This window comes from Chiloscyllium plagiosum, unplaced genomic scaffold (genome assembly GCF_037043375.1).
Source record: "Chiloscyllium plagiosum isolate Xiang-an unplaced genomic scaffold, Cpla_swu_hap1 HiC_scaffold_7, whole genome shotgun sequence".
Classification (NCBI taxonomy): Eukaryota; Metazoa; Chordata; class Chondrichthyes; order Orectolobiformes; family Hemiscylliidae; genus Chiloscyllium; species Chiloscyllium plagiosum.
In genome coordinates this window covers 75,038,093-75,059,386 of record NW_028270145.1, presented here as the reverse complement: position 1 = coordinate 75,059,386, position 21,294 = coordinate 75,038,093, and positions in this window count along the sequence as shown.

Genomic DNA, 21,294 nt, shown 5'->3' with positions numbered 1-21,294 from the left:
ACATATTTATTATGGTCAAAAAGTCTGCAGCTGGACAAGCACAACAGGTCATGCAGCATCCGAGGAACAGGACAGGTGATGTTTCAGGTATAAACACTTCATCAGGAATGTGGGGAGGGAAAAGGGCTTGGGATATAAATAGTAGGCAGCTTGGGGCTGGGGAGAAGGTAGCTTGGAAGGTGATAGGTTGATGTTGGGGGGGGGGGGGGGTTGATGGTGATAGGTCAGAGCGGAGGGTGGAGTGATAGGTAGGAAGGAAGATGGACAGGTGGGACAGTTCAAGAGTTTGATGCCGAGTTGGAGGGTTGGATCTGGGATGAGGATCGGGAGATAAGGAAACTGGTAAAATCGATGTTGATGCCTTGTGGTTGGAGAAGGCCCATGATTTGAATGTTCTTAGCAAAGTGGGAGGGGGAGTTGAAGTGGTTGGTCACAGGATGGTGGGGTTGCTTAGTGCATGTGTCTCAGAGATGTTCTCTGAAATGTTCTGGGACACACGCACCAAACAATTCCATCACCCTGTGGCCAACCATTTCAACTCCCCCTCCCACTCCACTAAGCAAATACAAGTCCTGGGTCTCCTCCACTGCCAAATCCGAACCACCCACGCCTGGAGGAAGAACGCCTCATCTTCCACCTTGGGACCCTCCAACCACATGGCATCAACATTGATTTTACCAGTTTCCTCATTTCCCCTCTCCCCAACTCATCCCAGATCCAAGCCTCCAATTTGGCACTGCCCTCTTGAACTGTCCCACCTGTTCATCTTCCTTTCCACCTATCTGCTCCACTCTCTGCTCTGACCTATCACCATCACCCCCCCTCCATCTGCATCTATCCATCGCCTTCCAAGCTACATTTCTCCCAGCCCCATGCCCTTCTTATATATCTCCCAGTCCCCTTCCACTCCCTTCACATTCCTGATGAAGGGCTTACTCCCAAAACATTGAATGTCCTGCACCTTAGATGCTGCCTGAACTGCTGTGCTTTTCCAGCTCCACACTTTTCTACTCTAACCTCCAGCATCTGCAGTCCTCACCTTCTCCTACATATTCATTACCCCCATTTACACACCCATTCCCTTCCCAGTCATTTTCTAGCGACTAAAAAAGCTGCTTAAATGGCACAAAGGTTTTTAAGAGTGTCAGTAAATGAACCTAACTAGAATATGATGGTTACTGCTGTAAATAGAACATGTAGCATGTCTCCCTTTTGATGATCCTTTTCCAATCCCCGAGATGATCTGATGGGATTGCTGCTCCTTTGAAGATTTGGGCGATCATTTCCTGAAATTACAACATGATGACCATTTGTATGTTGGATGCTGATGCAGCAGGCCACAGCAGAATTATGTGGCCTCAAAACCAAATACAAACTCTGTAAGTTTACCATATCCAGATAAGAATGGTGGTTAACAATTATGCAGCTATCAAAAAGGAGTGCTTTCATGACCATTACTTACCTCATCTATGGTGTGGCTAAGTGTAAATAGCATAGACAGCTCGAAAAGCAAAATATAGGCACTCTGTCTGTGGATCAGCAGGAATGGATCAAGGGATCTGCCAAAAGTAACCAGATGACAGTCATCTGTTATGCCATTCCATCTCCCCTATCTTTCTCTCTCTCCAATCAATTTTAAAACCTACACTAGAGCATCAAGACATTCCGTTCAGATGATAGCCAATGACTAGGCATGATGGCTCACACAGACAAGAAGGCTCACAGCTGCAAAGTGCTGTTACATCCCTCACAAGAAGATTTATCCCTATTCACTTGAGCATTGTTTTGTTCCCTGCAAACAGCAAAAAGCTCTGTTATAAGTAAGTAAAAACAAAAATAATAAATGTGATTTATTGCATTAATTATTTTATACAGAGAAAATGATTTGTTGTATTCACAGGGGGAGCTCTGCAATTTTTATAAAATGGGAAGATGACTTAACAGCAAATACATTGAGAGTCCCAGCAACAATATAATCCCACTCCATTTCATTTGGTCCCCACCATCATAGATGACAGAATCTAGCCAATTTAATTTATTCCATGTGATGTTAAAAATTGACTGAGATTATTGGACACAGTAATGACTATGGGGACCGATAAAATCCTGACTGTAACGCTGAAACTCTGTGTGTCAGTATTAGTGATCCTTTATAGTCAGTACGGCCATATACATTGAGATAGACAAGGATTCTCTCTGTACTGTCTCCCTCAGGAATCGACAGAATACAAATTTGAAATCTGATGTATCTGAATTCCTCCAACACCCTGTCTGTCCCAACTTCTTTTGCCCCATGTGTGCTGTACTTCTGAATGAGGTATAGATTGAGATTCTCACCTCAAAGAAATTTAACTCAAGTTACTTGCACTGGCATGAGTTTAAAAAGTGAAAGTCTTCATTTAAATAGTGGGAAAGATAGATAGAGGAATAGATTGGAAATCAAGATGGAACTGCTTCATTTTGAGTGTAGTAGTAATAAAGAATAATTGCCATTGAAGCTTAATTAAGCCAATACTATGAATTGATATAAATAACTAATTAGAATTATTTATGAAAAAGAATGAAATTGGTAAAGAAAGGTGGAATCTAAAGCAATCAAAAAAGGATAAATTTGACAGATTGTTCCTCATTTGTAAACTTTCCTGTATTTCAAGAATCTCCAACTTGTAAAAAAAAATCAAGCTGCTCTTCATATGAAATACAGCCAACATTTAAGTGTTATTTTAGAAAAAGAGTCATAAATCATTTGGTGCATTCATTTGTACAAATACCACATACAAATGCACTCCAAACTGCAATAATGTGACCTCAAAGTTTTGACACGTTATGGTTTGGAAATAAATTTGAGCTGACTCGTATTATTTTATTACAAGTGATGCATAATTATATTTTCATTTCTTGTGATGTTTTGTTACAAGTGTAGAGTTTTAGATTTTTTGTATTGAAACTTTTAGATGGGCATTAACTAACGTTCAACAGATCATCATCAACGTAATACCCTAAGGCTATTGCTGGAAGGACAGTTGATAAATATAGTGCATTGGATAAAGTTACAGACAATAGAATGTCACGTGAAAACATTAAGCAATTGTCTGACGTGGCTGAGAGAGTAAATCTCAGTTCTGTAAATGCTAGGTTGCTACAGTCTTATTGCACTATAGAACTGCTGTCTCATTAGAGAGACAACTGATGGTGGCTGAACCTGAAGGTCACCACACCTCAGGCAAGGAAAGAGGTTGGGAAGCAGAGTTCTTCATGCTAATCCTAGCCACCCACTGTTGGACCCACTGTTGAAACCCACTGTTGCACTTACTCTGCTTTGCAATCCAGCCATTTCAGGTAACTAAGCTAAGCAAGTTCATGCATCATAATTGAAGAATTGCCATGTTATTTGTTAAATTGAATGTCTACAATATGACCACAAGATGGCAACATTTTCATTGTAATGCTGTGTCTTTAGTTGAAGCCAGATGCATGATACCATACTCCAGAATATTTCACTTGACTATAAGTCAAGCTGCGCATATTTTAAATGGTATCTGCGGGGAAAGCTATTAGACTATGCTTGCAATCTCCTGGGGTTGTAGGGTGAATCATATTCAAGTGCTGAGTCAGAAAGGAGGTACATTCCAAGCTTTGTGATGGACATTTTTCACATGCTCATTCCACTGGTGCCTGATAAGGATAATTGAAATTTATTGTGCAGTGCTTTTACTGGTTGCTTTAGTAAGAAGCTGTGCAATTTCATTAAAAAATTACTAATAGATTATATGTGGCTTTCATTTTTACATATAAAAAAATGAAGGAAGTAACATCTGGTATATATTTTCCTGTAAGTAATTCATCTGCCAGAGGCCGAATATTTATTCATTGGATATAATATGAAATGTGCATGTTATGCAATAATTTAAAGACATTTTTGTTGCTGGTAATAATACTTTCCATTTGTAAATGAGATCACACCTATATAGATATGATGTACAAAATTTTATACACTTCATATAATTTTCATTGCATAATATATATCTAGCAATAAGTCACAATACAATTATTCCATCAATTCGTTCAGCTTGGGATTAAAATAGGAGAATAAAATTAAAGCATTTAACGAATTGAATTACAGCCCTAAACTCCTTCCAAAAATTTCCCAATGTTTTCACAATATAAGATTTGTTATTTATTTTTAAAGATTTATTTTTTATGCCATGTGTTATAGATCCCTGGTCATAATCACATCAACACTACTAGGTAAAAAGGCAAATTAATGGTAGCGACAAAAATATTGAAGATATGGGACATTCCTTAGAAATTAAATTTTCTTTCCTAATAATATAGAGAAAATATTTATTCCAATATGTGATGATTCACTATTGAGTAATTTTCTTTTCTCATGTATGACCATTATGGATGGATGTATAATCATGTATGGTAATAGTGAAAGAAAATGTATGTCGATATCTGTTTATTTTGAGTAAAGCAAACAATAATTCCAGTTTTATATGGATAATGATATTTAATTTTTATGCACCAAAAATTGCTAGTCATTTATGCTTTGTTGTATACTTATTCAATTTGCATTTGTTAACAAACATTATTGTACATATGAAAATATCAGAATGATTGAGCCATTAATTTAAAAAAATTGAGAATGCTAAATGTATCATAGTAACAAAAGTATAACATCTGTTTCACATTGTGTCAAGGTTACTCATCCTTTACTGTATTTTGGATAGCAGCATTATTGAGAAAAAATGCCTCTTGGCTCTGTAGCAGCAGTCTGTGTCAATCTCTTGCTTTTCTCTAAGGAAAAGACTTTCATTGGCTGTGGTTGGAAACGGGGCAGACAGTTTTATTACTCTGGTTAGCTGCATTCATTTTACAGAAAAGATAATTACATGCAGTAATAACAAACTGATTATCAACTGATTAGACCCACCCAACAGCATTACAGTCCTCAGCAAAGGAATTATTTTAAAGTGTGAAGAAGCAATGAAATCATAGTGTGACTGTGACCAGCATGACAATTAAAGTGAAAATTGAACTTATTCATTTATTTGTACTTAATGTAGATAAACACGATTGGTCTGGGTGTTCGAAGGTAAATGAGATCATACTACTGAATGACAATTCAGTATTTGACACATGCTTAATGTTTAACATACAGCTATAAGTGATTTGTTAAAAGAACGATTATGTAAGAATACAAATATAAGTGTAAGTAATAAAATGAACATAAATTAATATATCCCTAAAATTACAGCTAATAAAGTAACCGTTAATACAAAGCAGTGTTTTTTGCTTTAATTGGGCAAAGATAAACATTTAACTGAAGAATAATACTTTGCAAATGTAGTCTGAAAAAAATATAATGGAAATGAAAGTACTATTTTCTTTAAAGCTAGTTTATCTCACTTATGTCAATTTTAACTGTTATAAAGAGCTTTTTGGGAATTTATTCCATATGTATGCCATTAGAATCTCTTGGGATATTCTAAAAAATAACTCTTTTGGGGTTTCCAAATTCAAATTCAAAATGTCTAGATGAATCCTCTATTGGATCACATACTCCTACGTCCTGTTTCCAATAACTTTGATAGTCCCTCCCCAAGATATGTAAAGCTTTCTCCCAAAGGAAATGAAAGTTCTCAGGTTTGAAGGTCCATCATCTGTCACCAACCAGCTGTTCTGGGTTCTGTTTTCTTTTAAAAACGATAGAAAAGGTGAAATTTCTTTAAGATAACATGAGCTATAGTAAAAGTCAATGGCTTAATTTTATGAAGAGGGTATTGAAATCCTATCACAGGGTCCAAAGGCAGAAGGTCACCTTTTTCCAGGGGGCAGTGGAATCAGAGGGTGGCATTTTGTCTCCATGGGTCAATTAAGAGGACTGGTAGCTCAATAGTGCCACTGCTTCCACTCAAAGCAGATAAGTCTATCAGGAAAGCTACAGGTGGGCAAATCGTGGCATTGAGGGGAGTGTAGGGTTGTCACAGAGCACCCAGTGGTGCATTTGCCCTGGAGGAGTGAGGATTAAGGGGTGGCAAGGCCTCAATGAACTATCAAGTACATGGAGTGCTTAAATTGGAAGACACCTCGGAATGTGCTGCTTGGTAAGCACTCCCGGTGCAGAGTAAATGCCTATGGGTTTAGCTATTAATTTTCCACTTAAATTGCTTAATTGATTGACCAGTGGAGGACCACATCACCAAAGGTTTCCTGTCACTAGTAATATGACACTGTAGCAAGGAAACAATCCTGACGATCACCCCTGTCATATTTCTATATTGTCATTTCTCTACCACTCAGGAACATGCCAATCGACTGAGACACTCAGCCCTAAGACCACACATACAGGCTAGAGTGGACACTTAACAGCTACATGCATTAAACAGGAGAATTTTACTGTGAGCAGAATCTTCCCAGCCCCTGATCAATGCGGGTCTTGCTGAGAAAATTAGGAGAATCACATGAGATTGAAAGTGGAGGAGCTTTCTGATGTCAAAAACAAAAAAAAATCAATTTTGCAACAATGTGTTGAAAAGGGAGATCAGATTCCCACTAGTGAGTTGTAAGAGGCCTACTTACATGCATTTAAATGTATTAATGTCCTCATTACAATACTCCCACCCATTGGATATAAACTAGATGGTGACAATTCCAGACATGGTAGGTAGAAAAGTAGCCTGGCAATTCCAGGTCATCAGGTGCTTCTCCAGTGCTCCATTAGTCACCAGCATCTCAGAGCACGTTCTATGGACTGCACATGCACTTCCCCTTTTCACCAGGACCTCTAAGTGTTTATTAGCAAGCTGGAGTTGCCAATTTCCCTCAGTCGTACATGTCTGGGACAAATTGACAGGAAATAGGCAGGACTTCCCTGGACTGCCAGTATTTTACCACTCCACAGCCATCCTTTAAAGATGGGACCAACATAAGGATTCCCAGAAGTGGCCAATGCTTCCATCTATGACAAGTGGAAAAATACAATGAGTGGGGCACGATAGGGGCATGCCACTGAGGCAATGAGGCAAGCTTTGAAGGATAGTATGAAAAAACCTTCCTCAGGCTGGTGGAGAGAACCACACCCCCACCCCCGCCAGGAAATACACAGAAGTGACACTGAATCAGTTTCTGGTAAGGTTCAGCCATACATTTATTGCATATAAGGCTGTGAGAGAAGAAACCTTCCAGATGAAGACTGGGATTGTAAATGTTATCTTGCTACATTTTGGCTATTGATTGTAAAGGACAGAGTTGTGGACCTTATGAGAGAGAGATATCCTTATGAAGGGTACACATTAGAAGGTGTGTTTCCTTCTCCTGCCTATCTAACATAATGAGGTCTCAAAATGGCTATCTTCCTCTGATCACACTGCACAGACTTAGTAGGGCCATCCACAAGTCCATTCCTTCCTGTGCCTAACCTCTTCAACACTTCAACATTTGTATGAACATAATTCTCCACAGCAGATCTTTGAGATAGTTAACAAAAAGAATCTTGAGGATGGCTCATGGTTTAACTACAAAAAACATGTAAAACCTGCAGCGGCTCAATATTTCCAAATGAACAGGCTCCCAAACAGCGTTTTTTGATGTCTGGGAGCTCAATTTTGTTGAATTTAAAAAAAAATCTGATCTCTGCCTGGATCTTGAGGTCTGCCCATGGTTGGTATTAAATGAGTTGACATGGCACGTACAAGGTTAAAGGTGGTGAGTGGGGCTACATAGGTTATTATTAATTATCATTAGATTAGTATAGAGGCTATAATGAACCATAGAGAAATGTGTAGAGGAGCATAGAACAAAGAACAAAGAATAATATAGGCCAACCAAAACTGCACTAACACATGATGCTTTCTAAACTGAAAACCTTTTACTTCTATGCTGTCCATTCCCTCAAGTCTTTGCTTATTCATATATCTGTCAATATGTGTCTTAAACATTACTATTGTATCTACTCCCACCATTTCCTCTGGCAGCACATTTCAGGCACTTACCACCCTCTGTCTAAAAAACCCGCCTCTCGCATCTTCCTTAAACTTACTCCCTTTATCTTAAACCTATGTGCCTTAGTAATTGACATTTATACCCCAGTGGGAGTGGGGTCTGGGTGGGATGCTATTTGGAAGGTCAGTGTAAACACAATGGGCCAAATGGCCTGCTTCCACATTTTTGAGATTCTACGATTCTCTGCATTCTGAGATAGGTCCCATCAGATCCTCGGGATTTGTCTACCTTAATACTTTTCAAAACAAGTAACATTCCCTTCTTTCTTATATGGATATGCTCTAGACTATCAACATATCCCTCCCAAAACCCACCACCCACCATATTCTCCAATTCTCATTGGAGAATTATGATGCAAAGTTTTTGTTTAAGATCTCACCCACTTCCTCCAGTTCCATGCATAAATTCCCTCATCATTCCTTGAGTGGACCTATTCTTTCCCTAATTATTCTATTGCTCCTTATATATGGTATTTTCCTTAAACCAGTTTGCAAAAACATTTCCTGGCCCCTTTTAACACTCATAATTCCTTGTCTGAGTTCTTTGCTATCTTTGTATTCTTTGAAGGCTCCGTCTTACAGTTTCCTAAATCTTACGTATGCCCTTTTTTTTGTTAACTAAGATCTCAATTTCTCCTGTCATAAGGCTCGCAAATTTTACTATCTTTATCCTTCATTTTCTCAGAAACGTGCCAGTCTTGAACTCGAATCAGCTGGCCTTTTAAAAACCCTGACATGTCAGATGTTGATTTACCCTCAAACAACTGCCCCAAATCTACATTACCCCATTTCTGCTTAATATTATAGATTAGATTTAGATTAGATTAGATTACATTACAGTGTGGAAACAGGCCCTTCGGCCCAACAAGTCCACACCGACCCCCGAAGCGAAACCCACCCATACCCCTACATTTACCCCTTACCTAACACTACGGGCAATTTAGCATGGCCAATTCACCTGACCCTGCACATCTTTGGACTGTGGGAGGAAACCGGAGCACCCAGAGGAAACCCACGCAGACACGGGGAGAACGTGCAAACTCCACACAGTCAGTCGCCTGAGGCGGGAATTGAACCCGGGTCTCAGGCGCTGTGAGGCAGCAGTGCTAACCACTGTGCCACCGTGCCGCCCACTAAGTTATAGAACTTATAGAAGTCACCCTTCCTGTATTTCACCCGAGGAAATTATCCTTTAGTAGTTTAAAACTTACAGAATTATGATCACTGTTCCTGAAATGCTTTTCCACTGAAACTTTGATCACCTGGTTGGGCTCATTCTCCAATACCTGGTGTTGGATGACCCTTTCCCTGGTTGGGCTATTTACATATTGTTAGAAAAAAAGACCTGGGAATACCCACCCATGCTTACTTGCCAAACTCTGCAGATTGACAACAGGAAACTGTTGATAATGCCCAATTCTTAGGGGGACAGTAAAATTGATGGAGAATCCCACTGCCCAAACTGTTTGACTCTCCTCATCACATGTGGAAGACTTGAAGTGCTGTGATCTGGAGAAAAAGGCATCATTTCCATTCAAGATGCATAAACTGGTCTTAGGTCAGGAAATGTTACATTGTTCCTTTGAAGAAATTGTGGCATTTAAAATCAAGGCAGCTACGACTTTAGTGGTCACCTGGATGGGATTGCAACCCAATCCTCTGAGTGCAGTTCCAACTCTAGTAAAGATTGAGGCTTTATCACATGAAGTCTTCCCAAGGAAGTCTCTGACATACCTCAGTAAAGACCTTTAAGGTATGAGAGCTTATCCAAATATACGTTGCACAACCCAGGTTTTAATGCTATACTGGAGTAGTAGAATTCTGCTAGTAACCACTTTAGCAACTCCACCTCCCATTCCCCACAAAAAGACTCCAATCCATATCACAGACCACTTCCTTCCTACTTACAGTTCAGTATGTAAATGTGGCAGTTGCAAAGCATTCCAGTGCTAGCTAAGCAATGTATTTCTGAAATGAAGTCACCAAGTGCCAGTTTAGAGCTTTTATCTGATTACATTTGCTCAGCTGACATGACAAGGAAGCAATTGTGAGCACTATATAAGATCATGATTGTATGATATTGATAAAATGAAAATTGAAGCTCGCTAATGCCAGTAGTGAATTAGTGGAGGCATGATCACTGCAGTTGTCCCCAGTTGGGTGTCGAATTCCAAAAGTTTTATTCTGCCCTGAAGCAAAATCAGTAACTTGCTTTGCCCACTTTAAGTGGATGTTAGCCATTTTGGTCAGTTATTGACTTTTGTTTTTTTGTGGCAAGGATCCAACTTCATTTCATTGTGAGTGACTGGCAGATTCTTCCTATGACATAGAAGTTTCCTCCAATCCTTCAGATTCCTTTTGTGTTGCTGTCCCTGTGGCCCCTACAAGCTTTCAGCCTCCCACATTTCCGCTGATCCCTTTTTGATAACTACAGTTGCCATCTGTTAACCCTAGAGCCTCTAACTTTGGAAATTCCCATGCCCTTGTTGCCCTATACCCTCCCCATATAGAGGCCAAGTTATTGTGTCCTGAGTGAATTCATCCCCCACTCTACATCCAGTCCACTTCCATTCATGGTAAACCTCCATTCTGCTATCTCCAATTACCTTTTATTCACTATCATCATTCCCTGGTGATCCATACAATGAAGCCCATTACCAGTCTTGAGATGCACACATCTCCCAGGACTTCAAGGATTGTTGTCTGATTAGCGGCAGGACTACTACTGACCAAATGCCTGAGACTAACTGAAATCTTCCCTTGCATTGATTTGGCAGGACAACTCTAACTGATCATGGTCTCCCTCGATTGGTGACTCCACAGCATCTTGACTGACCTACCTGTAATCTCCAGAGTGATTCTGCTTGAACTGCAGACCATCTCTGGCATAAAGCCCGGAGTGCAAGGACACAGAGCCCAGATTTTGTAGAATCAAGTGGCTGACTGACTGTGGCCAACCCTCTATAGTGTTATCAGACAAGGCCCTTGATTGACTCTGGCAGAACCCCTTGACGACTATAATTTCCCTTCATTTTGCTTAAGACTGCTTACTTTTCTGTTTCACAAGTGGCCAGTTGCTTAAATGACATGCAGTGAGTTTTGCTATGAAAATTGCTGTCAAATGAAGAATGTTATGGTCATTCCTAATTCATTTTGGTTCAAGATGGGATACCCCAAACTGTTAGATTCCTGGGTGAGGAGCAAAAACTGGCTCCCTTTCCTTACTCACTTGTCACTTTGATGGGTTGCAACAATGTTAATTTAGAAAGGGACTCTTCCCACAGGATTATCTTTCTCCCAGGCCCAAATGAATTTATGTTTTAGAAGGAGTCTTTTTTAAAAAAAATTCCTGATGAAGAGCTTGTGCTTGAAATGTCGACTCTTCTGCTCCTCGGATGCTGCCTGACTGGCTATGCTTTTTCAAATCACATTGACTGTTTAGTGGTCTCCATTATTACTAATTGCCTGCCTGTCCCTCTTCTCTAATAAAGAATGCAAGCCACTGAGACTGTCAGTTTGTAACTGAGCACTGAAGACCCTGTGCACTAACAGGGTGACATGCACAGAGGATGAACCCTCTAAGCCATTGATAAAGGCAGTGAATGTGAGTTAAGACAGAAATGTGAATTAGTCCGAGTCCGACAGTCAACAACTAAGTGGAAAGTAAATAACTGCTAAGAAAGCAGGCTGAGTCATACGATGCATTCTGTAAAGATTCATGGGATATATGAGCCTTCCTCTGGGCAAGGACCTGGTAAAGACTGCAAGTCATAGTTGTTCCTGAGTTCCGAAGTAAAGTATTGAAGTGCTGAAATGGAATGTGAGTTGCTCCAAGGGCAAGCATTGTGATGTGGTGAAACGGATGATTTGTAAGAATGAAAGATCAAGGATGATGACAGCCATAGAGAATGCAGGGCCATTGTGGCTGGATGAAAACTGGTCCAAGCATTTGGTGAGCTGAAGTTGCCTGGTACCCACTCTGACTTGTATATCAAGAATTTGTGCCATCTGGTTTCTTAGGGAAGGAGAGGAGAATTGGATGTGGCATATAAATAAAGTGAATTGGTGATTTAATTAAATGCAAATGCAGAAAAGTAAAGCAATCATCGCTCAATGACATGATTCTGAAATTGCCATTTACAACTTGAGGGCAAAATCAAATACTTTTTCTCAATCACACAATTCTGATATTTTCAATCACTCTATATTTTCCCAATTTTCTCACCTCAGAGGAGAAAATTCTGCCCATTGCTTCTTTGACAGCTCATGTTTGATGTATTCTGTCAATTGCACAATGATTTTGCACAAGTTCAAGAGGTGATAAGTGCTTATAGTTTCTGATATTGAATCTTTTTAAAGATCTAAATGATAGACACTTCTACAGATCTGCAGTGAAAGAAGTTTTTTTAAAATGTAGTGAGTTATTAATTTATGTCATTTTTTGAAAGCTTTTCCACATATTGTATACTATTGTCACAGTAGGGTTCTATCCAGATTATCTTCTGGGTGAATGAACATTAAACTGCCATATGTTGGCATGGAGTGTATCAGGAGCCATGGAAGGTTGAGAAGGGGGTATGTGGAGGGCAACAGGTTGGCAATGGGTGAGATAAAACTTTTTGAACTTTTCAAAAAGTTCTCTCATCCAGACAATGTTTCATAACACCCTTGAAGGGCCATTAACCACAAATCCCTGAAAAGTTGCCAAAATTGTAGGAAAATTTGCCTATATCCCTAAAGTAGCCAATCACATTTGAAACACAGCGTACAAGGATAATAAGCATCACCAAACTTCAGTCTACATCCATACCGGTGAGAATTGGTGGCACCAAGAATGGGATTATGAACGGTGAAATTGAGACCCACCCCCCTTACCATTTTTAAGGTCCCCAGAGTTTACCCAGCTTTGTTGAAATTCAGTCCCTGATGTTCAATTTATAAATCGAGTGACATTAGGTGTTTGCTGCTGAGATCTACTTAACTCTACAAACACAGGAGGCCTACTGATAAATTACAGGAATGCTGTGGGAATCCACAATGCAGCTTTATTTTAAAGTCAAGGATATTGGTGTGTCATAATCATCAACATTATGTACAAGTTACAATCAATGCCATTTTTTACTTCACTATTGATAAGAGAATGAGGGTGTATGGAGTTCTTAGAATAGCCTTGGGTAACTCATTAGAGAATGATAGGTGTTATGAAAATTACCAAAGTGGGTGAGTTTCTCAGAGGCCTGTTTTTTCGCATTCAATGAACCCCTTTACAACTCTCCCCAATGATACATTAAGGTCAAAGACTCAATCATTGACATACTATTGCTTGTGATGCAATGAATTAATAGACCATAACATGATCCTTGAAACGAGCTAAAATTTAAATAACATTACAATCATTAGTTCAAATAAAATGAAGAGAAAGACTATGCGTAATGGACCTTTTAAAAAAAATCCTAATTTGTTTTACAATCTGAAGCAGTCAGGTAAGATCATGTAGACAACCTGTTCTTAATGTAACAAAATGTGAAAATTAACAGTCTGTAGCATTTTGAAAGTTGTTGCTGTTCATAGTACTGAAATATTTGAATTAATTTCAAACAAAAAATTGGACTTGTTTTCTGAACAATTTCATTGCTGCTAGAGCTATGAGGATGAATGTTGTAGAGTTTTGCTTGACTTTGTTCAGAGGTTTAAGCTTTTTGCTGATTTTGAAAGATTAAGTGAATGGCCAAAAGGCCTTTATAAGTAGATGGTACATGATCTGCAGAAAGTATGACACTGATGAACCAAATATCCATTCATTCTATCACAATCATTAACTTTGTTTTACTGTTTAATGTGCACCCATTTTTCTACATTAGGTCTACACTAGGATACAGTTATGAATTAAACATTTTTATTTAACGTTTCACTTGGTACTAGCTTTAATTCAATTGTGTATGTTGCAACAACCTTGGACCCAGAAGCAATACAGTAAAGAAGAATTGTAATTTCTTGAGCAATCAGTAATTGTTTTTACAAATATTTGAATTGACTTTTAAGAGCTTGTGTCAATTATGAAGATAGAAATTATACTTTTCTTAGATGACAAGAAATACTGGTCAATGTGAACCAGTGAACCTTGACTGAGGCAGTGTGGCAAGCAGATGGAAAGGACAACTGTCAAGAAAGAGTTGTTTCAAGACACATTTAAACACCTGAATAGTTAAAGAACAAGATGAGCCCTCTATAAAAAGGTAGGTTTTCTGTTTATTACAAAGAAAAAGAATAGAACTTCAGAAGCTCTTGGTGAAGTGATGTATATCTGAGCTACAATTGATTGGTATAAATAGCTTTATCACATGAAAAAAATGAGAACCAGTTGAAAAGTAACACTGCAAAGCTACACTTTCAGGATTGATGTAATCAGAGTGAGGGTTCGTGGATGTGTGGCTTATTGGAGCTAACTGTATCTGGAGATCTCGGATAGAATACAGCTGCCACCTTACCTTACTAGAGAGTGAATTGATGAGGTAGGAAAATGAGATAAACTATGTAATAGAGGGTGAAGTACAAAGATCATGGTCTGCTGTCAGGGGAAGAAGACTTGGCAAACTACTCTTCAGATTAGGAGTTTGGGCCTGTAGGCTGGATGGATAGAAATATGACAATTGTGAAGAGATGCTACAGTATCTGCAGGGGAGAGTATGGGAAAGCACAGATGGGAAGAGGGTATTATGTGAGAGAGGGCTTTGACGATAGTTAGGAACAGCTTGGCTTCGTGGTGGGGTGGTGGTAAGAATGGTGTATGAACGTACCTAACACGTTCACCGCATAATCCAAAGGCTGGGGAGGTAAAGATGAATGGGTGCAGACTCATTTAGATAGATTGGATGGATAGCTGGTGACGTGCGAACCTATTGGGGTTTATGGAAATGGCTACCATGAAGCAGATCTAGATGTTTGGGCTCAGCAACATGTAGAAGTGGAGACTGGAAATCACTGAATGAAGAATTCACTGTCACCTTTCATTATGTTGGAAAATGTAAGTGTGTAATGGAGTAAAGTGATTATGTCCACACTCAGTGTAGGTGAGGTATGAATTCTTGACCTGAGAGGAAGGGGTCTGCAAAACCCACTGATATGATGGATTTTAAAAGGAAATAACATTGCATGCAGACCCATGCATTGTACATGCAGCCACAGAGTCACCCAGCATGGAAACAAACCCTTTAGTCCAACCAGTCCTTGCTGACCAAAATTTCAAATTAAATTAGTCCCATCTGCTTGTGCTTGGCCCACATCCCTCCAAACGTTTCTTATTGATGTACTTATCTAAATGCCTTTTAAAAGTTATGGTTGTATTTACATCCACCACTTCCTCTGGAAGTTTGTTCCACACTCAAACCACTGTCTGTATAAAGAATAATTGCCCCTCATGTCTTTTTTTTTATTTTTCTCCTGTCATCTTAAAAATATGGCAGCTAGATTTGAAAGCCTTCACCCTAGTGAAAAGACACCTGTCATTCACCTTATCTATACCCCACATTATTTTACAAAACTCTATATGGTCACCACTCAGTCTCAGTCTATCCAGCCTATTTTTACAACTTAAACAGTTCATCCCTGGCAACACCCTGGTAAATCTCTTCTGAACCCTCTCCAGCTTAATAATATTCTTTTTATAACAGGAAGACCAAAATTGGACACAATTCTCCAGACGAGGCCTCACCAATGTCCTGTACAAACTCAAAATAACATCCTCATTCCTGTACTCAAAGATCTGGGCAATTAAGGCCAACATGCTAAACACCTTCTTAACTTCCCTATCTATATCTGATGCAAACTTGAAATTATTATGTATCTGAACCACTGAGGCCCTAACTTTAGTTGTGTACGTCTTGTCTTTGTTTTACCAAAAATGCAATACCCTGCATTTATCTAAATTAATCTCCGTCTGCCACTCTTCAGCTCATTGAACCAATTGATCAAAATCTCTTTGTAATCTTAGGTAATCTTGTTCATTGTCCACTATACCACCAATCATCGCTTCATCCACAAACTTACTGACCATGCTTTTTTTATTCTCAGCTAAATAGTTTATGTAAATGACAAATATAAGAGGACCCAGCTCTGATCCCTGTGGAACACGGCTGGTCACAGGCCTCCAGTCCGAAAAATAACCCATAACTTTCACTCTCAGACTCCTGCTCATGACTTAGAACTCCAGCCTTCTTAATCCTTGGCCACCATAATACATTGGCCACTGCTTTCTATGGACTTCCTAGCCCCATATATTCCTGACCATGTATATTTCTGTGCACATGGGCCAAGGAAAGAATTGGAATATTGGTGGGCAATGGGCAATGGTGTCAGCTCTAAATACAGTTTTGCATCTTGCCTCCACTTGCAGCAGCAGGCTCCCAACACAGACCGTGATACTTGGGGTGCTCACCACATTCTACTCCCACATTTCCCAATGATAATAGGCCCATGAGGTATCAGTAGCTGAGCTGGTGAGGGGTGAAAGAGGCAGTGCTGCTGATGTTTCATCTGAGGTCTTGTACTCTTGTCCTCAGATATCAAGGAGGATGACTTCTGGGACAGCCGAGTATTTCATCCCAGTAGTGATCCAGAGGGAGGCAGTACCTTCAAGACAAAAGAGAGAGAGAAGGCATTACGGCCAGAGTTAGAGGTGGTGTATAATGAATGAGATTGACAGTGGGGTTACACACACACGTACATAAGGGTCCAGAGTTTTCTTTACACATGTGGCTAGAAAGATGAGCAATCTGAGTCAAGCAAGTTATGCGGATTCTGAAGATAACAGGACGTGCTTCAAGCATGCACAAAAATGCAAGATGCTCCAAAATCCTCAATTTCTTCATCTGACCATCAAAAAGTTACATCCAAACAAATGTTTATCGAAATTAAAATTGCCATGTTCTAAATATGAGTATTCTACTTTAAGGGTTGTTTAGGGACCTATTAATATTATTAAGATTTTCAGCTGCTCAGAGACTCAGAGTAGAATGGGGCAAGTGCAGTCAGCAATTACAAAATCTATCCTTGAAAAGATAAAGGAAAATGACTGGTAATAGAGCTGCACCTTGATTTGTGATAGTGGTGATGGAGGAAGAAGAGAATCAGAGGCACAGGTCCAAAGGGTGGAGGAAACAGCATAAGAGAGTTAGTATTTATATCTAAACTGTACGATTTCAGGAGATATCTGAGGAGCTGCCTACGCACTATTGGTATTATTGACTCACTGCATAACAACCTTACTAATGATCACAGGCTGTAGAAACCAAACAGCAGAAATTAAAGTGATTACAATGTTGAACTTTCAATGATTTGGGTCTTTGTTGGTATCTTGGGAAATCTGTGCTAGGTCAGCCAAGGGGATAAAGAGAGATCACATTCAACTATTAACTTTCACCATGTTCCACGGGGCTGGGGAATTCAGCAAATTTGGGCTTGGAGCAATTGACAGAATGAAGTTCTGCCTAAAAGTTAAAGTTTAAATAACTGAAGTATTTATTAAAATATAAAATGTCTAAATATTTGAAAAACTCGTTAACAAATGTAGAACTATAAACAAAAATCAAACAGCTGTCAATATGAGTTCAAACAACATAACCACTTCAATTGTTTGGGGCAAAATATTGATAATTTTGAAAAATTCAAATAAACATTCAAAATTTTTCAATCTTTATAAATGTTGTGAACAACAAAACATTTTTCTAGTCTGACAACCAACCCTGCGATAACAAAGAAAAAGAACAGATTGCAAGGACAGCCATAAAATTTCTTCCATCCCCTCAAGACATCTTATTGGCTTCTGAGCCCAGATTAGTTTTTTAGCCAGTTTCCATTCTATGTTGTTTACCATTTACTGTGGATGCTTTGTAAGCTTTGTAAGGTTGGGATGTGGTAATTCTGATGAGCAAAGGGCCTGAGATTCCATCTGCATTGAAATAGCAATGCTGCCACTGCATTATAAAACTGCTACCCTGCTTGTCTCGTACAGCTGATAGCATGCTTGCTGTTGTAAGGCTGAAGCCCAGGATCGTGTTGCCACCAGTAGAGGTGCCAATAGTTCCATATGAACTGGTCTTCTGAACTTGCATCATAATAACAAATTAATGTGAATACTGTAGATATGATACACAGATAGGAAGTGCTGGAGAAACACAAGAGTCTTGGTATACAAAAATGTTGTGAAACTTGAAAGGGTTCATAAAACATTTACAAGGACCTTGCCAGGGTTTGGAGGGTTTAAGCTAATGGGAGAGGCTGAATGGGATGGTGCTATTTTCCCTGCAGTGTCAGAGGCTGAGGGCGACCTTATAAAGGTTATGAAATCATGATTGCCAAGGTTGGGATGAATAACCATGGTCTTTTTCCCAGGGTAGGAGAGTCCAAAACTGAAGGGCATAGGTTTAAGATTTAAAAGGTACCAAAGGGGCAACTTTCTCATGCAGAGGATGATGTCTATGTGGTATGAGTTACCAGAGGAAGTGATGGAGACGGTTCTATTACAACGTTTAAGAGTAATCTGAATGGGTAAACGATAGGAAGGATTCAGAGGGATATGGGCCAAATACTGGTAAATGGGACTCGATTAATTTCGAATATCGGCATGGACGTGTTGGACCAAAGGTCCAACTTTAAGAGGAAAACAGAGTTAATGTTTCAAAGTCAAGGTCCTACTCAAAGAGGAAAACAGAGTTCATGTTTCATGTCCAATATGACTCTTCCTTCGAACTGAAGAGAGGTGGAAGATAATTTGTTTTATACTGTATCAGAAAATCATAGAATCACTACAGTGTGGAAGCAAGCCATTTGGCCCATCGAGTCCACACCAACCCTCTGAAGATCACTTCACCTGGACCCACCCCTACTGTACCCCTATAACACTGCATGTCTCATGGCTAATCCACCTAGCCTGCACACCTGTGGAAACTATGGGCAATTTAGTATGGCCAATCATCTCACCTGCATTTCTTTGGACTGGAGAAGGAAACCCATGCAGACTCAAAGAGTATGTGCAAACTCCATGGACAGTTGCCCGAGGGTAGAATTGAACCCAGTTGCCTGGTGCTGTGAGACATCAGTGCTCACCACTATGAAACAAAAGGTAGGGAAGATTACATGACACAGAGGGAAGGTCAAGAAAAGGTCAGAGTGTGAGGTAGGTTCGATATCACAGGTGTCAGAGAACAAAAGGCAAAGGGAGTGCTAACTATTGTACAGAAGCAGGACAGGTCCAGAATGGGTATTCATCGTTGGTGTTAGTAGCAGAACATAGGTCAAGGCAAAACAAACAAAACTAGAAACTGAGGGTGGAATGTAGGGTGAAGTCGGATGAAATCAAGAATCCAGTTCATAGTCTAAAAGTTTTGAACTTAATATTAAGTCCTGAAGGGTGTAAAGTTCATAAGCATAAATGAGGTGCTGTTCCTCCAGCATGAATTGGGCTTCAATGGAACACGCAGCTTATGTAGGATAGAAATACAAGGACAGAAGGAGTGGTGTATCCAAATGGCAAGTACATGGAATATTGTGGTCATCCTCATAGACTGAGCAAAGATGAACAGAAATGTGAACATAAAAGCAAGGAGCAGTATTCAAATGACAGCAACTGGAAGGTTGTGAGAGAACTCAATCTGGTATAATACCACCTCACTTTTATATTGGAGATGTTGATACTGTTTTCCTTGGAGAAGAAGAAAATAAGAGGAAATCGGATAGAATTTTCAAAATCATGAGGGGTCTGGACAGAGTATTTAGTGAGAAACTGTTCCCACTTGTACACTCATAATAGGCCAAGTACCAGAAGATACAGATTTAAAAGTGTTTTGCAAAACAAGAGAACTGATACAGCGTTAGTTAGCACCTTTAGGAATAGTGCTTTGCATCTGGATTGGTGGAGTTTATTTTATGCTGCCAGTTACTCCAATTCAGGTACTCATTGCATGATGCATTTACCATAATCTGGATGATTGGTAAAGGTTTGGTTCAATGCAAATGCCAGGTAAGACACAAAAATAAACTTTTACACACAATGGATAGCTAGGGTCTGAAATACATTGCCTGAAAGAGTGTTGAATGCAGGTTCACCTGAAACATTCCAGAGAGCATTACATGACTATTTCAAATTGCAATATTATCAGCATTACAGGCAAAAGGGAGAAGAATGACATGAAGTCAAAATGCTTAGAGAGACAGTGCAGACGCAATGGTATAAATGGTTTCTTTTTGCACCACATTAATTCTGTATATGTTCAGAGTCCTTTTCATTAGTATTAGTCACTGATCGTAAATATGGAATGACATCCATATGATGTAGTCGGCCAAAGTGTTGGTTAAGACCATAAGACATAGGAGCAGAAGTACGCCATTGAATGCACTGAGTTTGCTCCGTCATCATGGCTGATCTGCTCATCCTCAACTCTACTTTCCTGCTTTCTCCTAATAACCCTTGGTTTCTTCACTAATTAAATATACTTAATGACCTAGAATCTGCAGCCTTTTTTGTCTTAAATGGGTGATGTGTTATTCTGAGATTATGCACTCTAGTCCTGGATGCTGCCGCAAGGGGCAAGAACCTTTCCAGTACCCCTCTGTCAAGTTCCCTTGGAATCTTGTATGTTTCAATAAGGTCACCTTTCATTCTTCTAAACTGTAAAGTGTACAAGGCCAACCTATGCAATTTTTCCTCATAAGACAGTCTCCTTCCATACCTGGGATCAAGCTAGTGAACCAACTCAGAATTGCCTCCAATGCTAATATATCTTTCTTTAGATGAGATTAGTATTGATTAAACAGTAAAGTTTTATTGCAGTAAAGATTTATTACATATCACTCAGTTGATAGTTAGATTACATGTAAGATACATGATTATCTCTTGTAAGATATCAAAGACATAAATAGAGAGTAATACCCTGAGCTAAACATTCTCAAAGCTGGACACAATCACCACAGCACACTGGAAACCAGAGAACAGATATAGCATTACTTAGCACTTCCCAGGAACAGTGCTTTGTATCTGCATTGGCAGCATTTACCTTGTGTTGTCTGTTAACCCATTTGGGGTACTAACTGCATGATGCATTCACTATAGCCTGAGTGTGTGGTAAAGACTTGGTTCAATCAAATGCATTTAAAAGGGAATTAGAACATAGAACAATACAGCGCGGAACAGTTCCTTTGGCCCTCAATGTTGCACCAACCTGTGAAATATTCTCAGCTCGTGCCCCTACACTATCCCATCATCCATGTGCTTATCTAAGGATTGTTTAAATCT